Consider the following 7,273-nt stretch of genomic DNA (forward strand, 5'->3'; position numbering starts at 1 on the left):
ATCCCATAACCGTGGTCAGTTCTGCCCCTCTTGGTGATATCATTCAAAACAGAGAGGCCACAGGGAGAGTGGCTAAGTGGGCTATCGAGCTCGGACCTCATGGTCTCAAATATGTGCCACGCACTGCTGTTAAATCTCAGGCCCTGGTGGATTTCATCAATGATTGGACAGAGTCACAAGTGCCCGAGCAAAAGCCGGATAACACATATTGGACTATTCACTTCGATGGGTCCAGGCAGTTGGAGGGCTCGGGGGCTGGAGTTGTATTGGCTTCCCCTAAAGGTGACAAGTTCCATTATGTGCTACAGTTGATGTTTCCTTGCACTAACAATGCGGCTGAGTACGAGGCCTTGCTCCACGGTCTTCGGATGGCTAAGGAGATGAGCTTGAGCCGGGTAAGGTGTTTCGGTGACTCAGACTTGGTGGCTCAACAAGTATCAGGCAAGTGGGACTCTAAGGACCCTCTCATGGCGGCTTATCGCCGCGAAGTTGATGCCATTGCTGGGCACTTTCAGGGCTACCAAGTAGAGCACATTGATCGCAGGAAGAACGAGGCGGCTGATGCTTTAAGCCGGCTAGGCTCTCAGCGAAAGCCGGTGCCGCCTAATACTTTCCTGGATGTCCTGTATAATCCTTCTGTTAAGTTGCCTACAGAGGAAAACTTGGCTGTCCCCGACCCGGAGGCACGGCTGGTGGCGGCTCTCCATATCATACCAGACTGGACAATGCCCTATCTGGCTTACATGACCCGGGGCGAGTTGCCTGAGGATGAAACTTTGGCCAGGCAAATAACCCGGCGGGCTAAGTCAATGATTGTTATCAATGGTGAGTTGCACCACCGCAGTGTTACGGGAGCGTTTCAGCGTTGTGTTTCCCCTGAGGAAGGGCAAGAGATCTTGCGTGAGATCCATGAAGGGGATTGTGGCCATCACGCCGGCTCAAAGTCCCTTGTGGCCAAGGCTTTTCGTCATGGTTTTTATTGGTTGACGGCTCATGCTGATGCAGAGGACTTGGTCAGTAAGTGTGATGGTTGTCAAAGGTTCTCGCGACGGGCTCATGTACCGGCTCAAGAGCTGAGGATGATCCCAATTACTTGGCCCTTTGCGGTCTGGGGGCTGGATATGGTTGGGCCTTTCAAAGATCCAAGGATAAGAAGACCCACCTTTTGGTGGCAGTTGACAAGTTTACCAAGTGGGTTGAAGCGGAGCCAGTTAGCAAGTGTGATGCAGCCACGGCGGTTCAGTTTATGAAAAAGGTGATCTTTCGCTTTGGTTTTCCACACAACATTATAACTGACAATGGCACCAATCTCTCCAAAGGCGCCATGGAGGAGTTTTGTCAACGAGAGCATATCCGACTTGATGTTTCCTCAGTGGCTCATCCTCAATCCAATGGTCAAGCTGAGAGAGCTAATCAGGAGATTCTGAAGGGTATCAAGCCCCGGCTTTTGGTCCCTTTGCAACGGACGCCGGGTTGTTGGGTGGAGGAGTTGCCCTCCGTGTTATGGAGCATCAACACTACTCCTAACAGGTCTACAGGTTTTACGCCTTTCTTCATGGTTTATGGGGCAGAAGCAGTCCTCCCCAGTGACATCCGTCATGACTCACCTCGAGTGGCGGCTTACGTTGAGGCGGATAATGAACAGGCGCGCCAGGATGCTCTTGACTTGTTGGATGAACAGCGTGATGTGGCAGCAGCCCGTTCAGCGATTTACCAACAAGACCTGCGCCGTTATCATAGCCGCCGGGTTAAATCCCGGGTCTTCCAGGAAGGTGATCTCGTGCTCCGGCTCATCCAGGATCAAACAGATGCACACAAGCTATCCCCGCCTTGGGAAGGGCCCTTTGTGGTCAGCAAGAATTTGCACAACGGGTCATATTACCTCATTGACATTCGGGAGCACAAAGATTCACGTAAGTCGGAGGAAGAGACCCGACGGCCGTGGAACATAGCTCAGCTTCGGCCTTACTACACTTGAGCCACCGGCTCTCATGATGTACATACTTCTCTAAACCATGTATATATTATGATAAGCAATAAAGCAGGACCTCTGTCCTTTTTCTCCTTCAAATGTGCACGTCTTGTTTTCATTGCCAGATTACATGATAACTTGAAGGAGGATCCGGCTTATGATCGTATTCGAATCTAGCCGTAGGCGATAAGGTCACTTGGGGGCTTCCTGTTCAAACATAGGTCGTATTCGAACCAAAGAGAACACAGCTGTCGATACCCATTTGATTGGCAAAGTGCCGAGCTCATTGGGGAGTTTTCTTTGATCATATTTGAATCTTAGTTTAACCCCTTTGAGAACCGACGTGGATCGTATTCGAATCAGCGTCGTTAAACAATTCTTCAAATCACTTGGGGGCTTCCTGTTCAAACATGGGTCGTATTCGAACCAAAGAGAACATAGCTGTCGATACCCTCTTGATTGGCATCGCCACACCCACTAGGGGCTATATGATCGTATTCGAATCCTAGCATAACCCCTTTGGGCCGGGTCTCTGGTCGTATCCGAACCGGAAGCCCCTAAGTTCCTCTGCTTTATAGCAAGTTCCGTCTGTTTCTTTCCAAGTGTATACGGCCGGGTCTCACTTTGCCGGCTTAACTTTGGTTTATAGTATTAGCTGAACACAATGGGTGTTATTAAGACAGGTAAACCGGAATTTCGGTACCAACCTTCCTTCCGGGTTATCTAAGCCGGAAGTATGCTTGCAGGCCGCTAAGTATGTTATTACGGCTGTATTCAGGATATTATTGAAGACCAGTCCTTTTTGATTTATATTCCGGGTTATCTAAAACCTATGATTCTCAGGGCGGTCAGCCTCCTCGAGGCTTGTGATTTGTCTTTCTCTGCAGGATAGTTACAGGCAACTATTTTGAGAGTAAGGAAAACAAATGATTAATTATGACCCGGCGAAACATAAAGGAGACAATTTCAACAGACTTCAGAATTCAAGGCGTGCACGATGGCACGACAAAGATAAAGTATTGATCCTACTCTATTACAAGACTCGTTGAGTCCAAAAGGGTGAGGCATTGTTTGGTAAACCGCCAGCCGAGTTACGACGCTTGCTGAGTTGAAGTCTCCGGCTCGTTCCTATCTTCTCCTCCGGCTGATCCCAAGACCTGGAAAGTTGATGACTTCCAGTCGATGCCGCTGAGAGCTTTGAATTGGGCTTCCTCATCAATTAACCCGGCCGGGTCAATTTCCGGGGCGAAGGTGTGCTGACGAGCCGGCGGGATCAAGTTGAGGGCTTCATAGCGTGGAGTAGAGATCCTCTGATTTTCTGCATCGTAACCCGGCTGATACATAGTCAGATCTGTATCATTGCTAATCAGAGTGGCCACCGGGCGTACGGCCTTCACGCAAGCTGCGAAGTCCTTCTGATCCAAAGCGGAGCCGTCTTCCTTCAGGCTTGGATAGCCAAGGGCGATGTCCGCCGGGTCTAATTCCGACAAGAACGCCTTGGCCCGGCTCAGCGCGGCGATTGCTCCGGCTCTTGCAGAGGCCCGTCGCAGCTCTTGGATCCGTTGAGGCAGTACAGCGAGCCGGCGAAGGACTTCTGCCAGGTGAGTCGGCACCTCGTTGGATAGGGCCACCACAGCTAAGGCACGCTGTGACCCGGTGTAGAGCTGCTCCACCAGGGTATACACGGCCTTCAGCTTGGTTACCACGCTCTGGTTGAGGTTGGCACTTCTGGGACCTGTTTAACAGAATCAGATAAGCCGCCGACAAGGATGAGTTATGAGATATAAAAATTCTGAACTTGATGAAAGCCGGTGAGGCGACTTACCGAAGATGGCGGCCACCATCTGGGACACCTGGCGCTTTAGGCCGGAGAGCTCGGCGGTCTTCTCGGAGAGAGTCTTCTCCGCCTGTTCAGCCCGGTTCACCAATGCGGCCTTTTCTTCGGCCCACGCCTTCCGCTCAGCGTCAAACTCTGTCTTCAGCTTCTCTTGCGCGGCGATGCTGGATACAAACTTGGCGTTTGCCTTCCGGGTCTCCATCTCTTGCATCTTCAGCCGGTTCTTGAGATCAGCCATGTCAGCCTCTAGCTTCTTGCCAGCAGCCTGCATACATTTCCGGGTTATGACATGAACAGTTACTATAATTAAGTCCCAAGCGTTTTCCAAGCAAAGACACTTGGCACTTGGGGGCTAATGCATATTGAACGTATCTATCTACAAACTGCCGGCTCAATTGAGTAAGCCGGAACCTAAGTCTACAACATATTCAATCATAAGTCGTCGACTTGGGGGCTAGCATGGTAAAGGTAACTATGCAGTAAGTAAGAGGACAGCAGAATGATACCTCAGATTTCTGCTGGATCTGGTTCACCATGGCAACCTCTGCGTCCCGGCTCTTGTGCACTTGGCTGATGTAGCCAGAGACGAGCTCTCCAATGCTCAGGTTGGCGTAGTCGGAGAGGTCCAGGTTCACCCGGTGGGGCTGCAGCAACTCCCCCTTAGCGGAGCACTTGGCCAGCACGGTAGGTCTCCCCGGCTCAACGAACTCCGTCCGGGTGATTACCACGTCCGGGTCGTCTGCTGGTGGAGCCGAGCTGGAGGCCTCCGGGTTAACAGAAGCTTCTGTAGTTGCCTTGGTAGTTGGGGCAGCGGCCTCAGGTGCAGAGGCGGCTGGCGGCTCTTGAGCGGCTGCCTCTGGCTCAGGCAAGTCCGGCTCATCGACCGGCTTGGACTTCTTCGCCCTCTTGGTGATCTTGGCCTGGGCACTGAAAGGACAAAAAGATTAAACACAATAGGGTAAGTGAAGGCAAAGTACAACATGAGATGGTTATCATTACCCGGGCACGGTCTTGAAAGCCGGCAGACTTGACTGCATAGAGTCGCCGGAAGAGGGGGAGGTCTCCTGATAATTTGAGTCAGAAGAATTGAGTGGCTGACGTATAACACCCGCCAACGGATGAAAAGGGTACAAGTGGGAAATAACCTCAGTTCGACGCTTCCTTGATGCGTCAGGTAACCCGGAGGAGAGGTCGGTGTCCTTGTTGGTCCGGGTGTGACGCCGGCTCTCATGAACTTGTCGCTTCAAAATAAATTGAGGATCTTGATAAGCTAAAGGATGTGAAAAGCTTACTTTCCGGGTTACCCTTCGGACTTTCAGCCTTGGCAAGGGCTCCGAGTCGGAGGAAAGTGACATTACCTCTTCAACCACCGGGTTACTGGCTCCGGTGTCATCCTGTTGATGAACAAGTGTTGGTAAGGCGGACAGAGGTAAACAATAAAACATAACAAAGAGCTTACAGGTTCAGGGGTTACCTCTGACTCGGAGCTGTCGCTTAGTTGCATCAGCTCCGAAGCAGTTGGCCTACTTCCCTTCTTACGGGGAGCGGCTTTTTTGGCGGCTTTCTTCACCTTTCTGGCCTTCTTGGCCGCCTCATGGTCATATTTGACCCGCCAGAACTTGTCGTCAGCCTGAAAAATACAATGATGATTTCTTCAAACGATTCAGATGAAAGTTATATACAGAAGAAGATAGGATGATCAGATTGGCGGCTTACCGCTGGGGCTGGGTTGGTCTTGCAGAAGGGGGCTAACCGGGTCCTTCCGCAGTCTGCCAGGCTCTCATTCAAAAGAGCCTTGGTCATCTCCTCTGCAACGTCTTCAGGAAGATCATTGCGGCTGTGTCTCTGAGGGTCGTCCTTTCGGCCCGTGTACTCACACATTGAGCCGGGGCGGCGGCTCAATGGGATCACCCGCCACGAGATCCAGACCCGGACCAGATCGATTCCATTCAGACCATTGCCCAGGAGAGCCTTGATCTTGTTGATAGTGGGGAGCAGAGGCTGGCGCTCTGCCGGAGTCAGTTTGTCTAACAGTGGGTGTGTTGACTCCAGACGCGATGGGCGAAAGCCGGGCAGCGGACTTTCATCAGCCGGTGACGTGTCTTGGCAATAGAACCAAGTCATGTTCCAGTCCTTTGGGTGGCTCGCGGCTCGGCATATGGGAAAAGATAGTCTCTTCGCCGCTGAATGGAGATGCCGCCTAGCTCTAGACTTGGCCCATTGGCGCACTCATTCTGACGGTTCAAGTAAAAAAGCTCTCTGAAGAGCAGCAGACTAGGTTCTTCTCCAAGGTAAACCTCGCAGAACACTTGGAAGTTGCAGATATTGGACACTGAGTTGGGTCCTATGTCCTGAGGCCGCAGATCAAAGAAGTTCAGAACGTCTCTGAAAAACTTTGAACCGGGCGGTGCGAAGCCCCGACTCATATGATCCGCAAAAATCACTACCTCCCCGTCCTTTGCCTATGGTCTCTCTTCTGACGGGTCAGGGGCACGGTAGGACATGATGTCCTTCTTGGGCAGATATCCAGACTTGACAAAATCTGCTAGGGTCTCATTGGTGACATTGGACCTCATCCAGTTGCAAGTAATGGAGGCTTTGGGAGCTTTGGGAGGCATGGTGAAAGTCGGCAGTCTATGATAAAAGGAAAAACGTCCGGGTTAATTATGAGCCGGAAGAAATCTACAGTTCAATGTCAAGGTGGCGGCTTATGAAGGGGACTAATGGTATACATTTAAGTGCATCGGGCTATTTAAGCCGCCGAGGGATTGAGAGTAATTTGATTGTCTACAGGCCTTATCACAGCTAAGCCGGAAATTTTCTGGCGCATGGTTTTCTTTAAGCCGGAAGGTTCTACGGCGCGTGGTTTCTTTAAACCGGAACTGTAAACCGCCGAGATTCAATGATTGCAGTTTTTTACTAAGTGTGGTAAAACAGGTTTCACACATCGCAGTAAAATTTTTGGATCAAAACGGTCGGGTAAAAGAAAAGTTTCTAGACCTAGAAACAGACGCGAGGAAGTTCTTGAGCTTGAACAAGGCTCTTATGCAGTAAAAAGAGGGATATTTGCATGTGAAATGGGTCCTCAACGTCTACCGCAGTAAGCCTATACAGAGCTAAGATCAAAAAGGGGCAGTAAAATTCAAATCTACTGAGAGCCGCGATGAGCTACGAAGAACAGAGGAAGAACTATGAAGCCCTAGTGCGGATCTGCCCTATGGAGTGGCGAGGACTCACGGGAGCTGAAGAGGAGCGGAGGTTGCCGCCGTTTGTCTGGACCGAGTCAGGGTGATGCAGCGGCCAAGGTTGACGAAGACCGGGGGCACGACGGCGGCGGCAGTAGCAGAGCTCGGGCAGGGGAGCAGTGGCGCAAGGAAGAAGATGAGGGAGAGAGAAGTGGCTGAGAGCCCGTCGGGCCGGCCTATTTATAAGGCGAGCTCATAAGTGGGCGCGAGAATCAAGGA

Source organism: Triticum aestivum, chromosome 7D, assembly GCF_018294505.1.
Source record: "Triticum aestivum cultivar Chinese Spring chromosome 7D, IWGSC CS RefSeq v2.1, whole genome shotgun sequence".
NCBI lineage: Eukaryota > Viridiplantae > Streptophyta > Magnoliopsida > Poales > Poaceae > Triticum > Triticum aestivum.